This window comes from Phocoena sinus, chromosome 11 (assembly GCF_008692025.1).
Source record: "Phocoena sinus isolate mPhoSin1 chromosome 11, mPhoSin1.pri, whole genome shotgun sequence".
Lineage (NCBI taxonomy): Eukaryota > Metazoa > Chordata > Mammalia > Artiodactyla > Phocoenidae > Phocoena > Phocoena sinus.
Window position 1 is genome coordinate 101,844,130 of NC_045773.1, and position 21,908 is coordinate 101,866,037.

The 21,908-nt window shown below is 52.4% G+C and overlaps 1 protein-coding gene across 1 annotated transcript in view; it reads left to right on the forward strand.

The window, feature by feature from the left end:
- The window catches only part of SLC22A23 (solute carrier family 22 member 23), a 141,456-nt gene that overhangs the window by 41,368 nt on the left and 78,180 nt on the right, over positions 1–21,908 (forward strand).

Sequence of the window (21,908 nt, forward strand, 5' to 3'; positions counted from 1 at the left end):
CTCCCTTCTTTGTAGTTGGTGGTTTCTAGCACAGGGCCACAACCCCACAAGAAGAAGGAAGTTTTAGGCATTTACTTATTTTCTAGTTTTATACTTTTTAATCACAGTGTGGAAAGAACTGTTAGGACTAATGTGAGATGATTTATGACATGTTTTCTTTTTCTTTCCCTTTGACAACATAGGCAGGATAGACTAGGTAGCAGTTTCCAGTGGGGTCAATAAGGATAGCTCTGATTATCTTAAAGTATGGCTCTCTTAGTTTAGTCTATGATCCCTTTAAATAACACTTTTAGATGGCCTGGATTTTGTTCCCTTATTATAGAGAACAGAACTATAGTCGATTATAATGTAACTTTATAACCACAGAATAAAAGGGCTACAGAGGTGTTCTCCTAAAGTACTGTTGACAGTTTTGTTATCTCCTTCCGACACTGAATTGAACTGTGGTTTCTTAGAAATCACCATTTCCAGGTTATTTGCATTTATTTTGGAACCCTTGCTCTTGGGGGTTCTTAAGGAATGTCCGTGTTCCAGGGCAGTGGGTCGAGGTGATGGCTATTCGGAGGGTTTGTTTCTTTGAACAAACATCATGGGCGTGGGGGTAGGGGGGGTGGGCTTGAGCGCTTCCATTCAAGGTGCCTGGGCCGTTCTCCATCCCTGCCCACCCGTCCGTCTGTGCAGAGGAGCGGCTCTCGCACTCATTCTGGAGGAGGCTGCGGGCCCTGCGCTCACGCCCTCTGGTCCCACGTTTGTTCAGGCGCGTGGGCGTCTGCTCTCCAGGCCGCCATCCCCGCGGGGCTCTGGTTCCCACAGGAGGACACCCGTCCTTTGCTTCCTCGAGGACGCTGTTCCCGGGGACGGCTCTGCACACTGGCAGAATGGAACAGCCACGCTTCAGGAACTTAGCAGAGAAATAACCTCCATCTCACCACCCCGGTACTTAACCACATTCAGTGGAGAGAACGTTCACGGAAAAGAGCCTTAAAGCAAAGCTGACATATCGGTTTTATCTTGCATGCCAACTGCTGACAGAGACCTCAGAGGACCTGGGAGGACCCTTGGGGCCCAGCGGGAGAGGAGCCTGACCTGTTAGCCGTGCCGGCCTGTGATAAGGAAGGAGGGCAGGGGGTGGCCGGCACTGGCCGTCTCTGCAGACTCCCCTGAACTCAGCCTGACCTGGAGAGAATTTCCCTCCAATGGCATCATTTCAGCCTCACGCAGAATCGCCATTGTCCCTGTGAAATCTGTTGCCGTATGTACTGTGAAAAATGAAGCTAAAGGCTGTCTTTTCATGAGATTGCACAGTGAGCTCTTTATAGTAGGAAGTTCTCTTCATACTTCAGGACCGTACGAAGAGCATATGCTCGTCCCGGGAGACGGCGTTGCTGTTCTCTCACCGGCACAGATCGTGTAACCCAGGCATCTGCAAACTTTTTTCTGTAAAGCGACAGGTAGTAAATATTTTATTCTGTTGCAGCTACTCAGATCTGCCATCATATCCTGAGAGCAGCCATAAATAATATGTAAATGATTAGGTGTGGCCGTGTTCCAGTAGGACTTTGTTTACAGAGGCAGATGGTGGCCAGATTTGACCAGTGGGCCGTCGTATTTTAGCCACTGATACGTGATGCTCTCTCTTTCCAGTGACGCTGGGAAGCTTGGAAAGCTTAGAATCTGATCTAGCGTGTGTGTGGGCTTGACAAGCTGAGCTTTAAATGCTGGCCCCTCTCCTAGTTTTATTTGAAATTTTCTGCTTTCGTTTCTCCTTTGTCCCATATTCCTATCTCCATAATTTAAGTATTATTTTATTATATGGATTTCTGCGCACAGTCTTACGTTTTCTCGGAAACGAAGCAAGGCGTAAATAAATAGCTATGTTTTCTTAGATTGGGATTATGAGTCAAACGTCATGACAGATACCGCTGCAATGAAAATTTCCAGATATCCACCAGTGGCCCGTTGTCCGAGTTAATACTATATCTGATACAGCAAAATTAAAATAAAGCAAAACGATATAAATGATTACTTGGAGTTCATTGAGATAATATTTAAACAGCAGAATCAGGAAAGCTAAGTTTGGGAAGGGAGACTCAAAAAGGAAATAAGTTGTAACGGGCAGACAGCGTTGGGGTGGGTGTGCTGCGTGCCGGGCTGGGGTAGCCCCTCTCTCTGGCAGTCTTGGGAGAAGACGGGCTGGTGACGAGAATTTAAGAGACCAGCTCTCAGTCTGTAGGGCAGGTGACTCTGAATGTCCTAATCAGTGTGCTTGCTAGCGTTTCATACACAAGTAGTACATATGCTTAGTGAATGCTTGGGAATTCGTCTTGCTTAAAGGAAATTCTTCATAACCCTGGTCACAGAGTCGAAGTATTTCTTGACTCTAGAGAAGAGTTTTTACATTGGGGAAGTTGATTATTTGGAAGGTACGTTTTTTACGGTCCTGACGTTTTCTCCCCCCTTCAACTGGCAGGTTTTTAGCTTACTTAATGCGTCTGCTGGAAAGGTCTGCATTTTCTCAGAAGAGACCTGGATATCGTCCTTTTTTCAGCCTTGCAGGTTCTTGGCATCGTAAGAAGGGAGAGTCATGATTTTTGCCGATTTCGTTTCTTGCGGAGCTTGCCACGAAGGTGGACTCTTCATTTTGAGACATGCTGCTGACGTGTGAAAGTTTTTGTGCTGTTACGTGCAAGGCTGCTTAAGGTTTTTCCTGTTTTGGAATTTGTCTAAGGTGCATTCCAGTTAAAGACTCTCTCCTTGAAACTTTAGTTTCCTTCGGCTCACCAAAGGGAGATGTGGTTGTGTAATTAGGACTAGGACATAAACTAAAGACTGTTGGCATCTTCCCAGGAGTCTGTACCCGTAAGCATGTTGGCAGGAACCAGAGACAGCGAGCTATGCTGAATGGTTAGTGGCAGCTACAGACGAGCTTCCTGCCGCCTCTGAGGCCTCACAAGACACTGAAATAATTAAACATACTTGGGCCACCCTGGTGGCTTCATTGTAGCCCTTGAGCTCTGGACCTGGGAAAAAAAAAAAAAAAAAAAAGGTAGAAAGTCTTGACTTAGCTGGGCCAGCAGCAGGGAACCACAGACAAAGAAAAGAAGCGAGCATCACATTTCCTTATTCGTTTATGAAAAAGTCTTGTCAGAGACTAAAGAAATAGACGCTTTTCAATACGGGCAGATGTGATTTGTTGTGATGTGAATTCTTTTTCCAACAAGGATTCGTGACCTCACAGACAGGGTGATGCAGCTTTTGTAAAGATGTGTCCTTGTTTAAAAGAAGCCCCGAGAGGTTATAGCTTTTTGAGTTGACTTGATATCAGATGTAATAACTCCTGGGGGAGAGGAATGTTTTTAGCATACTTTTTTTGAGTTTCTCTCCTCATTTGATCTCTGTCTTCCCCTCCCCACTTTTAGCAACCTCCCCCGACCCTGAGCGCAAGTAATGAGCCCTGCTCTCTGCCAGCAGAGACCATACCATACTGACGGTGGGTGAATGAACGTTACTTTTTTGTTTTTGTTTTTTGGCCTAGCAACACTTAGGCCAAAAAACAAAACAATTGTTTTGTTTTGTTTGAACAGTTTCCTTGAAAAATTAAAAGCTTCATGTTCTCATTATAATAACCCTCCTCAAACCCATACAGCATACATAATTGGGCGAATTTTACACATAAGGAGTGACCAGAAATCTCACAGGTGACTAAGTTACGGATTACTTTGCAAAATGAGGAGCCACATCTTAACTGGTAAATAATCTCTGAAGAACCTTGAGTTTGCTCTGCGTGGGGTGATGTTCTGCTTCTCACTAGCTCGTGAGATAGATGATGGATCTGGACTCAGGCTGAGTAATTTCCGTCGTGCTGGGTGACTTTCTTCCTCGCGATTGCCTGTATTTCTATAATTTGATGTTCTTCTGAACTAATATTCCTTGGGGCGTATTTCAGTCGACAGGGTTTTTGAGCATCAGAGCTGTGCTGTACGTTAAGAAGACAGTCCACTGAACTGTGGCACCAGGGACTGAGTCATTGAGCTGTGTGGTCAAGTATAAGTGACCCCAGCTGGCTGGCGAGCAAATATTGACACTGTGTTTGGGTGAGGGGACAGTTTCAGTGTAAGTGACCCCAGCTGGCTGATAGCAAATATTGCCACTGTGTTGGGGTGAGGGGACAGTTTCCGTATATGTGACCCCAGCTGGCTGGTGAGCAAATATTTGCACTGCTTTGGGGTGAGGGGACAGTTTCAGTATAAGTGACCCCAGCTGGCTGATGAGCAAATATTTGCACTGCTTTGGGGTGAAGGGACAGTTTCTTGTGAACGTGTGCTTGGCCATCGTCATCGGTCACCTCTTTCTTCCCCCACCTGCCCCATCTTCAGATGCCTGGGCCTTCCCTGCGGCCACCCTGGGAGCCACAGCCCCGTTCTGGTGGGACCAGCTCTACCTACAGGGCTTTGTCCACCAAGGAAGTGAGTCAGAGTTTACCCAAAGCCTTTGGCGAACATTTATTTTTAAACAGAAGAGTTTTGGTTTGATCCGCGTTCAAAACCGCATGGTTGGGAAATCAGAACGGACTTAGGTTTCCCCATCTGTCTTTTTCTTCATGGGAAACACTAACCCACAGACAGACTGTGACAGGGAAGGGAGCAGATGTATAAGGGAAAGGTAACAAGGCCTTTGTCCCCTCACCTGCCTTCCCCGTCACACCTCGCAGGAACCCCAGCACTCTCGGGATGCCGTGAGAGGGCAGGGGTTCCCGGCAGCTTAGGCCCATCCTCCCAAGGGGTTGAGGTGGCAGCAGCTGGGGCCCTGCGGCTGGTCTGAGACTGGAGAGGCGGGTTGTCCAGAAGGGAACCAGGAAACGCCGCCGAGGACTAGTATTTCTAAAAGCAGTGCCAGTTCTTCAAATAAAAACGATGAAACCTCTCTCCCCCTTCTCACATATTAGCCGCAACTTGGATTTATATGGAGACTTTTCTCTGAAGAAAGAGCAAATGTCTGTGTGGCTCTAGGGCATGTGAAGATACATTGTATCACCTGCACGTCAAAGGTGGAAATATGAGGGCAGAGGAAGGGTACGGGACTCGTGGCATCCCTGAGGCCCGGACGCCCAGTCTTCTGCTGGAAGTTGGGACAGAGGTGCGTGTAAGTGGGCGTCAAGTGCATATTCTTTTGGGTGTTTTGAATTTGGTGAAGAGAGTCCTGTCTCAAAATCAGTGGAAAAAGTAGAAAATATTTAGATATCTGGCGTTCTAAGATTAGAGGGTTTGGATGCCTTTTCCCCTACAGTGGAGGATGTTATTCAAGCTATGTCCATCCCTGAGGCCTGGGTGTTTCCCAGACTGGGGTTCTGGTGATGCGTGAGGGCTTCGTTAGAAACCAGCTCCTCACACACTAAAAGGGGAAGGAGAGAGACGTGGAAATCAGGAGATCCAGGTGTAGTGTGAGCTCCACGGTGGACCGACCCTGTGCCAACAGGCTGCTTTATCTCTAAGCTTCTGTCTGCCTCTCTCTCAAGTCAGGGCACGGGTTTCAAAGTGTGTGCCGTGGAACCATTTGTGGAGAAAATGGGTAGAAAACAAAAAGAAATGGATTCTAGGTGTTAACATTGACCACTGCTGTCAAGATAAGACAACGACAAAACCAAGTGGAAACCACCACTGCCCCTGTGCTTTCTTGCTTAAGCTTTCCATGGCTTTTCATTCTAAGCTCAACCAGGAGCCTCCCCCAGTGCTGAGGGTTTCATAGCCCTCAGCAGGGGCTGGGAAGGACAGGAAACCGGGGATGCTTGGCCCCGAATGGTGTCCTTCTCCAGCCCGCGCCGGCAGCCTGAGTCGTTGCTCTCTGGAGGCTGCGGTGCTGAGGGGCTGAGATCAGAGGTGGCGTGGGAGGTGAGTGGGGGCAGGACTAGTGGTTGACCGCTTCCCTGTGGTTCTCGGCCCTGCCTTCCAGGCCGCAGCTCCACCAGCCGCTCCACCAGCTGCCCGCCCCTGCCCCCAGAACCAGGTGGACTCACAGGTCTGTTCCAGGAATCCCGTTAGATGCCGCAGGATTTTCTTTTCTCGTCTGGAAAGACAGGAAGGGACACAGTGCTGGAAGCTGTGCTGACTGGAAGAGGGGGTTGAGGAGAAGTAGGAGAGCGACGTTGGACGCACTTCGTTTTGTTTTTTGCTCTTGAAACAAAAGAGAGAGGAAATGAACGTCACCTGGAAAGCAAGTGAAAAAGACCAGGCTTCTTTAAAAACATCCAAACGGACCTAGTGGGTGATGAAATCATGACTGGTTTGCCAAGACTCCCGTTGGCAAAAAAAACCCATAGCCTTGGCTGAGAGAATGGGGAGAAACGTAACTCCCGTGACGCTGAGCCCTGAAGGCTTGCTGTCAGCGACCGTGTGGCTCTGTGTCACGCCAGAGCAGTTGGGCTTCAGAGGGTCTCGGTTCTGTTTTTGGAGGCTCTCGTGAAAACCGGGCTGCTTTCTCCTTCGCTCAGTGCGTTCAGCAAGCATTCGAGGGCTTACTGGGTGCCGGGGGACCGTGATTAGCTTGAGCCCTTACCGGGTACCTAAGTCAGGGGCTGAGCGCGCAAAGGTAGACACACCTTCCTGCCCACCGGGACTCAGAGTTCAGTGAGGGAGATGCAGGGCCAGGCCCCGGCTGCACTGAGAGTGTCGGAAAGCAAGCCCGAGCTGTGAATTTGGTAGGGTCAGGGACAGTAGGTGTTAGCTATTTGCAGTGGATACTCAAGAGGCCAGAGGAGCCTAGAGCATTCTGGGTACTGTGGTTGATCAGGGACGAGCTGGAGCCTAGTGCATTCTGGGTACTGTGGGTGATCAGGGACCAGCTGGAGCCTAGTGCATTCTGGGTACTGTGGGTGATCAGGGACCAGCTGGAGCCTAGTGCATTCTGGGTACTGTGGGTGATCAGGGACCAGCTGGAGTCTAGTGCATCCTGGCAAATGTGAGTGATTAGGGGCCGGGTGGAGCCTAGGGCATCCTGGGTAATGTGAATGGTTAGGGACCAGCTGGAGCCTAGTGCATTCTGGGTAATATGAGTGATTAGGGACCAGCTAGAGCCTAGAGCATCCTGGCTAATGTGGGTTATTAGGGGCTGGGTGTAGCCCAGAGGCTGAATCATGAATAGTGAAGCCTGGGAAGGAGGCTGGGACAATGCACAAAAGAACTGTCCTCCGTGACCTTGGGACAGTGCCAGGCTACTGCAGGGTCTCAAGCAGAAAGGTACCAATTTAGATGCACGTTTTGGGGGGACTGCTCAGGTTGGGGCAGTGGAGAGCAGATCAAGGAAGCAGTCCAAGCTGAAAGCTGCAGGTGGTTGCAGCATCTGGGTGAGGAAGGAGAACCTGGAAGAGTGTGGCCACGGGCAAGGGGAGAGACTTTGGGGAGGTGGGACCTGAGCTTAGGTGATTGGAGAAGGGAGCGCAGAGGACCTGGTGACCAGCTTGGGCACCTGGACAGGTTTTCCTCCAAATGGTGGGGTGAGGAATGCAGCCCAGGCTTTCAGATTCCTAATCCTGTAGATTTCGAAGCCACGGGCCCCTCCGCTCCTCTGGCAGGTTTGCCGGGGGAAGATGACAGCTTCAGTTTCAGATATGATGAGTTGGGGTTGCCTTAGGGGCATCTGGGTGATTGATTTAGCAGGTGATCCGGCTGTTCAGAAGTTCAGGAGCAAGGTCCACATGTCCTCAGCATCAAGGCAGCAGTTAGAGGCCCCGGCATAGCTGAGTTTGCCCAGAGCCTGTGTAACATGAGAAATAAGTGGGTGGAGGAAGAGGAAGCAGTGAGGGAGGTGGGAAGGAGTAGCGTGAGTGGTCAGTGGAAAGTCAGAATAGCCTCTGATAACCAGGGCGCTAAGGAGGGGCCGATGAGCGTGTCCAGTGATGCAAGACGAGGATTGAGAAACAGCCCTGGCATGGAGCCGTGGTTGCCCAGTAGGTCAGAGGTAACTGGGGCAAAAGCAATTTCCATTTAGTGATTAATGTAATCTAAATCATTTCAAGCATAGGTTTTAATTTCTGTCTTCCCCAGAGGGATACGTCTTGTCCTCATGTCAAGTATTTTAGAAAGAAACTTTTTTGGTAAAATGTATGTAACATAAAATTTACCATCGCAACCATTCTTAAGCGTACAAGTCAGTGGCTTAAGTGCATCCACATTGCTGTGCAAGAAAATAACAAATAAGTGTTGATTATAACTGGGTAGAAAAAACTGAGTTTAGAAGGCAAGTCAGTAATGAGTCTTTTCTTGAAGTCACCTGAAGCAGCGCATTCTTTTGGCTCAGTAGCTGGGAATTCAGAACTGCGGGTGAGCTAGAGATGCAGTTTTGTCTCCCAAGGGATGTCATGTTGCTCACGCCGAAAGCGGGGTCTGCACGCTCACTGTGCGCCCACCCTCCTTCTCGTCCACAGGCACGCATGTGTGTGTCACACATCAGCAGCTGTGAAGATGCTGGGGAGGGTTTGGTGTTGGATGGGAGCCAAGCCCCGCCGCTCACCCAGTGTGATCTTGGGCGAGGTGCTTAAAGACCCCAAATCCGTTTCTCACCGTGAAGGGTGGTGCGGGGAGTTGAGAGGATGAACGTAATCGCTGTCGGTAAACCACGAAGATCCAGAGAAGTGTGCGTGGGTGTGTGTGTTGGTGCGCGTGCTTCTGTGCGTGTCACGGCCACCGCTCTGCTGAAAGCAGGAGTCCTGTGCTGGGATCATCGAGCCTTTCCTCTTCCAAAGGGCCTCATCCGAGGGCTTCCCTGAGCTCACAGCAAACTCGGAGCACTTAGCTGGAGGGGAACGTTGCACTGGGGCTGGCTACTCGCTGGGGGTCACGGAGGAGAGTCACTGTGGTGGGGACAGGCGGGGGTAAGAATCCACTTCATAACCGTTTCTCCAGCAGCTGGCTTAATAAACTACCTCTCCTGCGACATCCATCCAGAGCCCCACAGGCTGCATTTTTAAACTCCGAACCACTTCAGGGGCAGGAGGAGATAATAAACTAAAGGAAAGGTTCTCCTGGACAAATCACATGAGGGGCCCTCGGCTCTTCTGTTGGACCCCAGTACCTGGGTACCCGTCACTCCCAGAACACTCCCTTCATTGCTGAGAAAGACACAAGGAAATGGAACAGTGGCAGCTGTTTTCAAGATCTGTCTCACACACATATTTTTTAAATTTCATACTAACTATATAAGGTAGATCCTACTAAGACCCCCATTTTACAGCTAAGGAAACTGAGACCTCTAATCCCCGGGCGAGTGGGACCTTTCAGGAGGAGCTAGCATTGACTGGACTTTACAGTGTGCCTTGATGCTGTGCTGAAAGCAGTATCAATAGTGCAGTTACTCCACCCCTTAACCCTATGATTTGGGCACCACTGTTATCCCCACTTTACAAATGGGGGCCTGAGGTGTAGGGGAGGTAACTGGCCCAGGACCACAGACCCAGAGATGGAGGAGCCAGGACTGGACCCCAGGTCTTGGTGGCTCCAGTGCCCATGTTGGTAACTGCCATGTCGTTCTAACAGCCCTAATATCATTTTAAATGTGTACAAATATCCCATAAGGAGTTTGCATTAGTTCTTACAACTTCTAAATGACCATAACACCAAAATGTTAACGACCTCCAATTCCAAAACCAGTAGGATGCAAATTAATGGCACTTGGATGTGACGGGTGAGGGTCTTTTCCTGAGACAGAATCACCCGTTCAGCCTTGTCGGGTTGAGCAGCAGAAAGACGTGGCTTCAGATTCAGTCTCGCATTTAATCTGTTTTGGCATTTGGACTTGAAAAATCCCAGCGTCCGGGATGCCCGTTCACATAACTTTGCTGTCTAAGATGGTGTTAACAGCTTTGAGGCTTTGCCCGCATGGAATACTCATCCTTCATATCCACCACGCCTCGGCCCCTCGACGGCCCTGCTGACTTGTCTGCTTCTCTCGACCATAAAGTGAGATCTGTGGCATTATTAAAATATTAACTAAACAGACGCTTAGTCCACTGCTGACGGGGGCTGAGCCGGGAAGCCATCACCATGTCCTGTGTCCTGGCGCTCCTGTCCTGAGGAGCATGGCCTTTCCAGGGACGGCCTCAGCCTGGTCGCGTCCTGGGATGCTGAACACAGTGGTGGCTCCCATCTCCTGCTGCTTTGTTCAAACCACGGTTAAGCCTGCCTCTGTGCAGCCAGCCATGGTGACCTTCGACCTTTGGAATGTAAATCTAGACACGAACGTCATCTGAAATCTCAGGTCCCTGCTGGGTTCCGGGTTGCTCAGCCAGACAGTCAGGGTGGTGCTTGTAAAAGGATTTTCACTGACGTGAGAACATGAAATTTAAAGGTTCCTGCAGACCGCCAAGAACACGTCCTCAGGTGGCCAGAGACAGGCCTCCCCCCACTCAGGAACCCGCGTTTTAGAGTCTAGAGTGCAGCCCCAGCTGGTGACCCTGTCCCTATCCTATCCCTGCCGCCCTCAGCTCCTCCCACCCCCATCCCCGGGCGGATGGCTTGGCTCCGGCCTGCCCCCCCGCGCTCCCCGCCCCTTTCCCCGGCCGGCTGCCTCTCTGGCCTCACCCAGCATCCTGAGGACCGGGCACCTTCCCAAGCGATACCTCTGTCCTCCCACCCAGGAGCCTGGCCGGCGAGCGTGCCCTCTCCACAGGAAGTCACCGTGGGGGGCTGGGAAGGTTTTCCCAAAGGGCTGGGGCCTCCGAGGGACGTGGGTGCCGGGTGCGGTGTCCCGGCTGCACTCTGTAGGCGGAGGACGGCCGTCACCCGCTTTTTGAGAAAGTGTGTGCTCCGTTCCGTGTTTCGGGGAGATAGCTGTGGGGGCCTTGCCCTCTCATCCCGTGGTGGCTGGCAAGTAGCAAGAGTTTGTGCCGTTCTAGTTCTCGCTAGTTCTAATGAGTTTGAACCAGAATGTCCTCTTTATCACAGAAGGTGTCCCTGCAGAAAGTTCAGTGGAGGGCCCATCGTTCAGATCTCTCTTTCCCATGAATGAAATTTACCAAAGCCATTCCTCTTCTTGGCGCTTTTATCACAGAAAAGATGGTCTCCTCCGGAATCATCCTTCAGCATCCGTCCTCGTGTTTCACCCTGCTCCCGGCGCTGCGGGCTCCCAGCCACGGGTGGGGATTGTTATTGCAACTTTGACGTGAGCCTGGAGTCGTCGGGGTGTCGGTTTGTTCTGGGGTACTCGGATCTCTCTCTTTAAGAGGGTGTAATTGAATCACAGCACACGCCACCCCGGGGGTTTAAGGCTGACATCCCGGGAGGGGATCGCGGTGCCCAAACCTTGTTTTTCCTTTGTGATCGTCACCCAAAAACCCGGTGCTGGTCTCTGACCCGTTCGTTTATTTTCCGTTTCCCTTGTGGGGTCACTGTAGGGTCTAATTTCATGTTCTCTCCAGGGGATAATTGTTCCTTTGCTGTTTTTCCAGGCTCTTCTTTTTGGCATTTTCCCCATCCACCTTGTGGCAGTAGGAGCGAGTGTTTGCACAGCTGCCTTTTCTGTCCCATCACCGCTGCTTTGGCACCTCTGTGGGGCTGGGGGGTCAGCAGGGCGGGAGCGGCTGCTGTCTGCTCTCAGCGGACGAAAGAGCATCGCTTAAGGCTCCCATCCTTCCTCAGGGCTGATGAGACAGCTGAGAATAAAAGAAGAGTTGAAACCTCAGGATAGTTACCTTCTGAAAAGCTACACAGACCTCTGACCTCTTCAAATATTGGGAATGATTGTGAACAGTTTATAAACATGAACCTGAAGGATTTGGGTGAAGGAGCGTGGTGGTTACACGTTTAAGTTATAGAAGAAGAAATAAAATGGGGAAACACACGCCTTTATTTTCTCTCCCATTCTCTCTCACACGTCAGGCTGTGAGACAAAGCAGTTCCATCATCATCAACTCTCTCTCAAGAGGTTTAGACCAGAGCTTTCCGAGAGACCTTGCAGCAGGGCTGGGAGCGTGCTCTGTCTACGTTGCCCGGTGCTCTGACCCCACCACATGTGGCGGTTGAGCAGTGACATGTGACCGGGGACTGGGGCACTGAATCTGTAAATTTAGTTAATTTTCGTTAATTAAATATAAGTAACCGCGTGTGGCTAGCAGCTGCTGTTGTGGTCGGCGCTGCTGGAAGCGTGGTGTCGAATCATCTCGGGGTGGTTGACGTCACCAGCGCTGACCTCCCTACCGGGTTCCACACCCCTCCACGCAGCTGCCTGGTGGGAGTTCCACTTGGTCTTGAAAGCGTCTCAGGGCTAGTGTGGCTGAGACAGAGCTCTCGTCCGCCCTCAGCCTCACAGCCACGGGCCCCGCGTCTTCCCAGCCTCAGTCCAGAACCGCCACACGCGGGGCAGCTCCAGCCGAGGGTCTGCGTCGCTTCCTCCCCTCTCCCCCTTGATCAGCTGCTGAGGCCCTCGATTCCCTCCACCCCCCCACAGCCCCCGAGGCAGAGCCTTGCCATTTCTTGCCCTCAGTAGCTTCCTGAGCCGTCTTCCTACCTCCTGCTCATGCCATGCAACTAATTCTTCACTTACAACCAGGGTGATACCTACACATCCAGAGCCAGGCCTTGTGCTCATCTACTTCAGACCCTCTGGGTTAGTTAGCAGTGGCTTCACTGTGGAAGCCTGAAACCCAGGATGACAGGGATTTAAACAAAGTAGCTGTTTATTTCTCCCGTCACTGTAGTCAACCAGGTGGGCGTGGACGATCTCCTGAGCCTGGGGCCCGGACCCTCCCTGTCTGCTAATCCTGCCATCACGTCCACGTTCCAGCCAGCACGGAGGTGGAAAAGAGGAGGCGGGAACGCTCTTCCCGTTAAGGTCACTGCTCAGGGGTCGTGGGTACCACGTCTTACATCCCCGTAGTAACCTGCCCACACCCAGCTACAGGGGGTCTGGGAAACACTGTCTCATCTCGGACAGCCGCAAGCCTGCAGGAGACCGGTGGGGTGCTGGGGGATGACCCGTGGTCCGTGCCACACCCTCCAGTGGCTTTCACTGTGCAGCCCAAGGTCCTCACTGCAGCCTGTGAGGTCCCATGACCTCACTCCGCATTCCAGCCAAACTGACCTCCTTTCCGTTCTCCACGTGCCAGGCTCTCCCGGGTTCCTCGGGTCGTTCTTCGACCCTCTCCCTTTGCCGGAGATGCTCCATCCCCGACCTCTGCAGACCTGGCCGTGTTCTGTCACCATGATTCTGCTCATGTGGCATCTGCAAAACTTGCTCACACCATCCACCCCACCGTCAGCCAAATTATTCCTTTAGGACCGCCTGCCTTTTTTTTAAGCATCTACCACCCCCGAGAAATATATTTATTTATCTGAATCTCCATGAATACCCCCCGCCCCGCCCCTGGCTCTGGAATAGACTCCACAGAGCATGACCTTCCCATTCTTCTCCCCTGTATCTCCGGCACCTGGGGTGGTACCTGGCACAGAAAGGGAGTCTACCTACGAGCTGGGTGAGTGAATGAACTCATGGGACGTGATGAAAATCTGTGCAGCGCCGTCGCAGAGTAGACGTGTAAAATATTACAGCCGGAAAGGCTGCAGGTCTCTCGGTCCCGTCCCCGCCTCTTAGAGATGAGGGGAAAGCACGCGTGATGTCACGCAGGCGGTTGTGGACAGCACAGGTAATAGCTGGGATTTCTCATGAAGCCTCGCGAGCTAGACAGATGTGGACTGGATGCCAGAAGAGTTGGCTGGGCTCAGAACTGACGGCTCAACCCTGCGCTACCACGACTGATGGATGGACTCCCAGCAGAACAAGGTCTCAGTGACCCTGTGTGCGAATGAAGTCTGAGCACAAAACGAGGGGCTGGCCAGCAGGAGCGAGGACGCAGGTCACCATCCTCCTTGTCTTCACCGCGATAGCTTGACTGCCCGCGAGTCACTGCTGTCGCCGTCACCGTAGCTCCATGGCAGGGAGGGGGGATCGCAGCCCATCCTGTATCCTCTGCCCGTGGTAGATACTCAGTAAGAACCAAGAGATGGGAAGAGATCTCATGGGGGGTTTTGGTGAGTCTGTAAAGAGTCAGGGTGTCGCTTCTCCATCCACACAGCTCACCAGATGCGCTCAAAGAGCGGACCCGGCATCGGCAGTAAATGGTCTGGTTCCCTCGCGCTGGGCACGCGGGGCCCTTAGGCCGGACTCTAGCATCGGTGTCGGTGTCCTTGGCTCCTCTGCCGTCCGGCCGTGGTTTCACAGGTAGCCAGTGTTTTAGCTAAGCTCTCAGGACCTGAAACTAATGTTTACGAAATAAAGCAGAGCCGCACAGACTCTGTACCTTCCCTTAGGGTCTAGTGATGCACACCAGACTCGGGGATGCCAAGGGTCCTACGTGGGATGCAGGCCGGCCCCCGGTTTCCACCCGGTCTTTCATAGATGAGACAGATGGGTAGTGAAATGGGGCCAGGGTGGCCGCAGGGGATACACTTAGCCCGGGCCCCTCCTAGGAGATCGTAAACGTGCAGGGAACGCTGAGTGTGCCCAGAGCTCGGGGCCCCGCGGAGCATTAGGTTTACTTCCGGCTCCCAGCTCCTCCCATGGGAGAGCCTGCCGGAGAGGTCATTGCAGACGTGGGTAGATCCTTGGCCCGCACATGAAGGGTTTGCACTAGGACTCGACGAGGCTCTGGACACGGCAGGAGGAGGACGGGGCAGGTAGGGGACCCAGGGTGTGCCTGGATCGCTCTGCATTCTTACGTTGTGGGTGAGTCTTCAGAACTCGGATCAGTGCGCTCTGTGATTTGAGGCCAGTTACTTGAGAGGCTGAGTGTATGTAAAACGTCCGGGGGGTCATGCCTTTTTCTTCTTCAGGATCACTGGATGAGAGGTTTAGCTTAGGCCAGGAGGTGTGAAAAGAGCCGTATTCCCTTATGCCTGACGTGACTCCTAGCTGGCGGCTGTTCCAGATGACGCAGCAGACAGATGGTGGCAGCTGGCCTGGTGACACCGTGCCGGGGGGGGGGGGGGGGGGCGCTGTTCATTTCATCCAAAACGGGGCCTTTTTTGAAACACAGCATTGTGATGTCCCTTTGATATATGGCCCACCAGAGCTGGCTGAATATTTTTTTTTTAGGACAAGTGACATCAGGTTTGCAAGTTAGTTAAAAAAGGCACATGCCGAGGGTGAATCTTTAAAACTGGCTCCAGCAAAGCAGACCCTGCCGGCAGGCGTGGGGTGGGTTTCGCGCAGCCGGTGACAACCTGAAATGCAGGCGTCGCACCCTCTCCCCTCGTGCCGGATCTGCGGGACGTGATTGCGATGCCTTCACAAGCCAGGAAGAAGCACCTTGTCCTGGGTGTCTGCCGCACAGGCCCCTGGCCGGGTGACCGTGCAGGGGCTCCATCCCCCCCATGAGTTTAGACCTTTGTGAGCCTGGATGAGGCTGTGATTGCAGGAAAACAGCCTGAAAAGGGGGAGAAGGGGGCCGTCAGGGAGCAGCAGATGAAAGACGCCAGCCGGCTCTGTCTAGACATTTACCCTGCCCACCACCTTCTGTCCCTCCTCAGAGAGGCTTCCCTGACAGTTCACACAGAATTCACCAGCTTCTTTCTCTTAGCACACCCTGATTCTTGGCGTTCACTTTTTTAAAAAACTGTTTAGTTGTGGTATGCAACACATAATATAAAATTTACCGTCTTAACCATTTCTAAGCCATCGTGTTGTGTTACGTACACTCACGCCGTTGTGCAGCGATCACCACCATCCGTCTCCCGCTGACACTCTGTCCCTGTTAAACAGTCTCCCCTCCCCCAGCCCCGCCACCCGCTTTCTACCCTCTGTCTCCGTGCACCTGACCCCTCTGGGGACCCCACAGCAGTGGCATCACCCGCTACTTGTCCTTTCGTGTCTGGCTTATTTCACTGAGCATAACGTCCTCAAGGTGTATCCGTGTTGTGATATGTGTCTGAATTTCCTTCGTAAGCCTGAGGAGTATTCCATCGTCTGTCTGGACTGTGTGTAGTTTGTCCATCCACGGACACCTGGGTCGCTGGCACCTTCTGGCTCCTGTGAATACTGCTGCAGGGAACATGGGTGTGCAAATATCTCTTCGAGACCCTGCTTTCAGTTCTTTTGGGGGTGTGCCCAGAAGTGGGATCGCTGCGTCATACGGACTCACTGTTTTCATCTGCAAGACGAAAGTGTAGGCTGTGGCCCGCTCCGAGCCCCAGGCTGTCTCCAGCGTTGCGTGGCCTGGCCACCGGAGAGCAGACCCCAGGGGGTGGGTGTGAGCAGCGGTGCCCGTCTCCTCTGGGCACGAGGAGCAGGCTGTCTCGGAAGAACCACCAGCCTCCCGTGGCCACTTTATTTGGAGCCCCTCCCCCGACTTTCCAAACAAGCAAACTTTTTCAGGGGGGACGGGGAAGAACGAGTTACAAATGCCCACTTAGCAAGCTCATAGCTGTGGGCTTTGTTTACGGTTTCCGTGGAAAAAGTGGGTTTTTCTTCTTCCTTCTGTCTCTGGGGCTGAGGCTTGTCTGCCGTCCTGCAGGGCCTCCTTGGGGCCGCCACCCCACTGCATCCCTTTCTGCTTCCCTCTCATCTTCCCTCTGGTCCATTTCTGAACGCCTGGGGAGCTCTCCGAGCCCTGGTGGCATCAGTGTTGTGTTTCTTGCTGACGTCCAGCCAGGTCATTTAATAAATCCATTTGCCAGGTAATTAAAGACCTAGGAGGAGTGTGGAAAGATGCTGTTTTTAAGCCTGTTGAGATCTCCTCTTGTGTCCAGCAGGGACTGATGTCTAATGGGGAGTTTGAGACCCGCGTCATTCAGAGCGTGATGCACTTGACGTGGCAGCCTCCTGCTTGAATTCAGAGCTGGGGCGCTCGTCGCGGTGTCTCGGTGGCCCTAATGGATTATTCTGTGGATGTTCTTCGGAGAAGGTGAGCTGAAAATAATCGGTGACCAAGTCTGCCCTCATGACATCCCAGCTGTAATGCATCTCTCTGTCCTGGTAACAGAGGGTTCTCTGGGGAATACTTTGTTTTGAGGACAGGGGTTTTTGGTTGGGGGCAAGTAGCAGGCACGTGTGTTTGGTACCATAATGGGGAGGACACAGACGTCCTAGTCTCTGGTCAGCACTTGTACCCTCAGAGGTCATCCCTGAGGAAGCCAGAGACTTTTAAGGGACCAAGATGATTAGGGCCACAGTGAGGGGCAGGTTGAGTCTGTAATATTAAATCAGCAGCTGTGCAGTTGAGTTAAGACATCCATGTTTCGGAATGTTTTGTTTTTTACTGTGGTAAAATATATGTAATGTAAAATTTACCTTTTCAGACCTTTTTAAGTGTACGACTCAGAGGCGTTAAGTATATTCATATTACTAGCATCACCACCATCCATCTCAGAATAGTCTTCGTCTTGCAGAACAGAAACTCTGTCCCCGTTTAGCACTAACTCTCCATCCCCCTCCTCCCAGACCCTCACACCCACATTCTACCTCCTGTCTCTATGGATCTGACAGCCCTAGGGCCTCATAAGTGGAATCATCTAGCTCTTGTCTTCGGGGCCTTATTTCACTGAGCGTCGTGTTGTCGAGGTTCATCCATGTTGTAGCCTGGGTCGGGATTACCGTCCTTTTTAAGGCTGAATCATATTCCATCGTACGGATGCAGCACACCTCGTTTATCCATTCACCCGTCGATGGTCACCTGGGCTGCTTCCACTTCTGGACTGTTGTGGATAATGCTGCTGTGAACATGTGTGCACAGATGTCTGTTCAAATTCCTGCCTCCAGTTCTTTTAGTTATATACTCTGGAGTCGCTGGATCATATAGTTTTTGTTTTTTTTTTTTTTATGTTTATTTATCTATTTTTGGCTGTGTTAGGTCTTCGTCTCTGCGCGAGGACCCTCTCTAGCTGCGGCGAGCGGGGGCCACTCTTCATCGCGGTGCGCGGGCCCCTCACTATCGCGGCCTCTCTTGTTGCGGAGCACAGGCTCCAGACGCGCAGGCTCAGTAGTTGCGGCTCACGGGCCCAGCCGCTCCGTGGCATGTGGGATCCCCCCAGACCAGGGCTCGAACCCGTGTCCCCCGCACTAGCAGGCAGACCCTCAACCACTGCGCCACCAGGGAAGCCCCGGATCATATAGTTTTGAGGACTCTTAAAGTCGCTGTATTCTTCGGAGACTATCTGGTCTAACTTCCTACAAGCATAGTAGGAGTTTATGCTGACATTGTTTCCAAGTAGAATTAACAGGAGGCAAAAAATACGGTTATTATTTAGTGATTAAGTTACGAGTTTGAAGTAGCTGCTGGGGTGATGAAACCAGAGAGAGTGCTGTTTTTACGTTTTATTTTCTTTGTAGCATTTAACATAATAATAATAGTTATTATTATTATTATATATGCGTGTTTCTTCTTGCCACTAGAGAAATGTGCTTTTGAACTGATTTTCCTGCCGATAAGATTTTTTAATATTTACAGCATTCATAGTTCCACTTACCTGTTCTTTTAAAGAATTAAGAAGCATTTAGATAGAATGCTTGTTTGAAGTGGGTCTGGGAGATTCAAATCTATTTTCGTGAAGTTGACATGTGTTAGGAGATTCTTTGTTTTAGAGAGGGAGCGTCCGCTTTGCCAGGATTCACCGCTGGGATGCCTTTATCGTTGTCATCTCTTCCGGCGCACTGATGTTTAATTCAGCGTGTGCAGAATACTGGTTTACACTGCGTATGTGTTTCCACTCGTAACGGTCCATAGTTGATACCCATCAGCTGTGTTACGAAGGGCCTTGTGGTTTTGACCTGACACCTTAGTTGTGTTTGTGTAACTGGTGGTGCTGTCAGTGACGGACAGGGACCAGCATCGCTCTCAACCCAGCAGGAGCCCAAGGGGACGTCAGGACGGCAGAACAAACTGATGTTGCCCCAGCACGAAGAGTCTTTTTAGGAGACGGCCCTGACGTGTCGTTTTACTCCGTGGCTCCAGTCCTCCAGAGGCTCACGTTGCTTCGGGAGCAAAGTGCCTGGTTTTCACGGCGGCCTGTGAGGCTTCTCAGTGCGGCCTGGGGACACCCCCAGCCCTGCTCCCCCGCTGCCCCCTCCTCTGCTGCTTCAGTTCCTTGAACACTGTGGTCTGTAGCACCTCTGGACTTCTGCACAGGTGCTCTTTGCTGGAACAGCCTTCTACGACTTCTTCTCAGGGTGAAGTGTGCTCAAGTCCTCAGGAGACAGAGGCGCCCTTTTTTCCAGAGATTTCTCCCGGCATCCCCCTCCCATGTGAGTTGGGGGCCTTCCTCACTCATCACAGTGAGTCTGCTTTCAAAAGTCAGCTTGATTAAATACTGGACAGACATATAAACGGCGGCAGGTCAGGTGTGAGGGCTTCTGACACCAGGCACGTTTGAGGATTACGACCATCGCTTTGAAACGCCCCGTGTGTCCCTGCCCAGCCACCAGGTCACTCCTGGCCTCCCGGTCACCACGAGCCTGGCTTCTGTGTTTCTCCTTCCCTTGCTTTTCTTCATGATTTTGCCTCGTCTGCTGGGGTCCGCGAACAGTCTGTCGTTTAGCTTTTCGGCTTAAGTGCAGTCTTGCAGCCCGTGTTCTCCTGGACGTTCTTGTTTTCACTCGGCCTCCCCCAGGTGCGTGTGTGTGGCTCTTTACAGCTGTAATGCGCTCATTTCACTGCCGTGTGAATAGCCCACTGCTGTGTGACCCCCTAATTGATTTTTCATGGATCTCTGTTCTTCTCTTTCCCTTCTGCCCCATCTTTACCCCAACACACAACTTTAAACTCCCACAGGGCAGAGATTGCGTTTATCTCGCTCACTGTTACGTCCCAGTATCCAGCACGTAAGAAAGTATTTAGTAAAGGAAAGCCACGCCCTTGGTCAGAGGGTCTGCCGGGGGCAGTCACGGGCCACCGTACCATCCTTGTGGGTCCAAAGCTCTTTCCTCCCTGCCCCTTCTCCTGCCGCAACCCTAGACCAGGGCTCAGCACACTTTCTGTAAAGGGCCAGATGGGAAATGTTTTAGGCTCTCTGGGCGGTAGGGTTTCTCGCGTAACTACGCTGCCGTCGTGGCACAGAGCAGCCACAGACGATGCGTAAACAGATGGGTGTTGCAGTAAAACCTTATTTACAAAAACAGCCATTGGGCTGAATTGGCCCACCAGCTATTTGCTGACCTCTGCTCTGGAGGACTTTGCTGGTTAGAGAAGAGGACAGTGCGAGGAAGCCCCCCCGATCACACCGTATCTTCTGGGGGACCCTCCCCTCTACTCCAGACAAGGACAAGCGGAGTGGACCGCGGCCAGAAGGTGAGGTGATTGGTTCCCGTCCGGGTGGAAAGATAGCGGTTTCCAGACCGGGACCGTAGCACACCTTCCAGTCAGCCTGCTGTGTGTGCGTGTGGAGCCTTGAAGACAAAGCCTGCTGGGCCTCTGAGGTGCAGGAGGGGACAGGGTTTGGACGGCCACCTCCCTGTCCTTCCCGCGACCCTTCCTTCCCCGATTCACCGCCAGCACCTGCGGCGGGAGCCTGGCTGGCTGTGCGTGCGGACGACAGGGGGCCAGGCGTACAGAATGCGTCCGGTGGCGGGGAAGCATCGCCTTATCGTTGTTGAATTGAGCAGAACGGCTTCTGTGAAGAGTTCCAGGTACAAGTGGGGGATCGACCTTGACCAAGCTGTTTTCCTGACCCCGACCTGGCCCCTTGTGTTCACGCCGTCAAGGCAGACCTGGGAGAACGTTGCAGAGAAAGAGGGTCGGCTCGGACAGACAGATTCTAATCCTGGGTCAGTCTTGGTCTTTTCCTTATTTAATGGGGATGCTTACGCCCACCTCCCAGGTTACGTTAGGAATGTGACTTTCTCTTTGTGGAGCGAATTTGTTCGAAACTAACGTGGCCGAAGGGGGTTAGGTGATGAGAAGAAAAAGAACAGGGGCACCAGTGCCTGTTGCACGCGCCCCTTCACCCCTCACTCCACAGCACAGCGACCGGGGTGGGGGTGGGGAAGGAGCCGTCACCCTCCCCGCTTGCGAGACGGTCGCTTGGCCAGAAAGGGAAGAACTGAGGCTGAGACGCAGTGAGTCTGGCTGGGGAGCCCTTGCTCTTCACCCTGACGCTGCCTCTCGTGGCATTGAGGCTGACGCGGTGCGCTGGGCTGCTGTCACGCTGCTGAGGTCCTGAATCCGCCGCAGGGCAGCCCATCTGCTCTCCTACGGTCCGTGGTGCCCAGCCTTTGGCGCAGTAGACAGAAGCCGCCCAGTGGGAGATGCTGGGAAAGAGTGGGGTGTGAAACTGAAGGGTCTGAGCCCGCGTGGTGATCCCGGGGCTGAGGTTAGTGGCCGGGTCGGCACTGCTAAGCCACCTCCCGCGATGCAGTGACAACCACGGCAGGGACTCACGTCAGTCCCCGTCATGGTCCTGGGGCTGCGATGAGGCGGGGCGAGGGGTCTAGACACATGTCAGGACGCAAAGCGCCCAGGAAGTCGGGCCGGCCTCTTCACGTGTGATGTGTGTTTGAAGCATTTTCCAACAATCAGCTCCACACAACAAGGTGTGGACGTCGTTGGTGCCTTTGGCCAATATTTCCCTAGAGGTTGGGCAGGTCCCCGTGTCTGGTTCTGGCCCATGAGCTGGGAGCAGAAGTGACGTGTCCCTCCTCGGCCGGAGCATTTAGTTAACTGCGAGAGACTCGGGGGCCTCTAACTCATAACCACTCTTTCCACCTGACCCCCAAGTGACAGGGACAACCCGCCTCCACCAGCCCTCACTGGGCAGGTAGTGTGCGCAGGAAATGACCTTCTGAGCTTTTAAGCGTCTGAAATTATTCAGAGTTTTCTGTTCCTGCAGCATGATGTAGCCCACGATAACACACCACCCACTGCGGGTTTCTCTCCGTGCAGACACCCTGCTTGTGCCACGTTTGTGTGTGTGTGTGTATGTCAATGAGTTAGGACA